This window comes from Ornithorhynchus anatinus, chromosome 11 (genome assembly GCF_004115215.2).
Source record: "Ornithorhynchus anatinus isolate Pmale09 chromosome 11, mOrnAna1.pri.v4, whole genome shotgun sequence".
Classification (NCBI taxonomy): Eukaryota; Metazoa; Chordata; class Mammalia; order Monotremata; family Ornithorhynchidae; genus Ornithorhynchus; species Ornithorhynchus anatinus.
In genome coordinates this window covers 47,031,074-47,031,964 of record NC_041738.1, presented here as the reverse complement: position 1 = coordinate 47,031,964, position 891 = coordinate 47,031,074, and the positions used below count along the sequence as shown (strand labels likewise).

The 891-nt window shown below is 44.6% G+C and overlaps 1 non-coding gene across 1 annotated transcript; it reads left to right on the top strand.

Annotated features, from left to right (window-relative positions):
• The first annotated feature begins 397 nt into the window (after nt 1–397).
• Nucleotides 398–535, top strand: LOC114815376. The gene has a single exon (XR_003763138.1). It is a non-coding gene; the product is annotated as a small nucleolar RNA SNORA7 (small nucleolar RNA).
• Nucleotides 536–891: the final 356 nt, after the last annotated feature.

Below are 891 nucleotides of genomic sequence, written 5' to 3'. Positions count from 1 at the left end.
GGATTTTACAGGTCATGCAGTTCAGTCTGTTTGGTCCTGTAAGGATGGATACTTCACAGGCAAATAGTGAACTCTTTTAATTCTTCATTTATTGGCCTGTAACATGCTTGCATGCAAGATTAAGCAGAAACCCTTTATTACCGGGCCATATGGCCAACTTGAATGGAGTAAATCGACTGAGAATTCTGCCTGACTTACCACTTTAGATGTTGCTGGATTTGATTAGGGTGCCTATTCCCACCCCATGGAGCTCCCTCTGATGCTAAGGGGAGCTATCTGAGAAAACAGCAGAGTAACAGAACTCCAGTGTATATTCTCTGGGCACTAAATGAACAGTGTTCTCCACGCTTGGGCTATCTCAACTTGGATGACCTTTTTCTGAGTGGTAACTGAAATTCATCTCTCAGGATCGTACCTGGAGAGTTTCCAGTATTCTACCAGTCTCGACTGTGGGAGGGAGAGTCAAGCAGAGGCATATCCATTCCATTCCTAGCTTAAGCAGTGGCTAGCGAGTGGAAGACAATCTGCTACAAACTCACCTGTGCTGGGCAGCAGCAGCATGGGAGAGAGACGAGAGCAGAGACTAAAGTTTATTGCATGGAAGGAGGCAATGGTAAACCATTTCCGTATTTTTACCACAAAAACTCTTTGAATACATTACCTGAACGACTGCAGATGGAGGTGGGCGTTCTGGGAGAGATGTGCCCCTGGCGTCGCTAGACATCCAAAATGACTCGACAGCATAAGACAAGACAACTCTGAAAGTCATCTTTTCATTCCCTTTCCTTGGGGATTTTTTATCTGTAACTTATTCTAATGTATGTCTTCCCCAGTAGACTGCAAGCTCCTTTTTTATGGTATTTGTTAAGTGCTTGCTCTGTACCGGACACT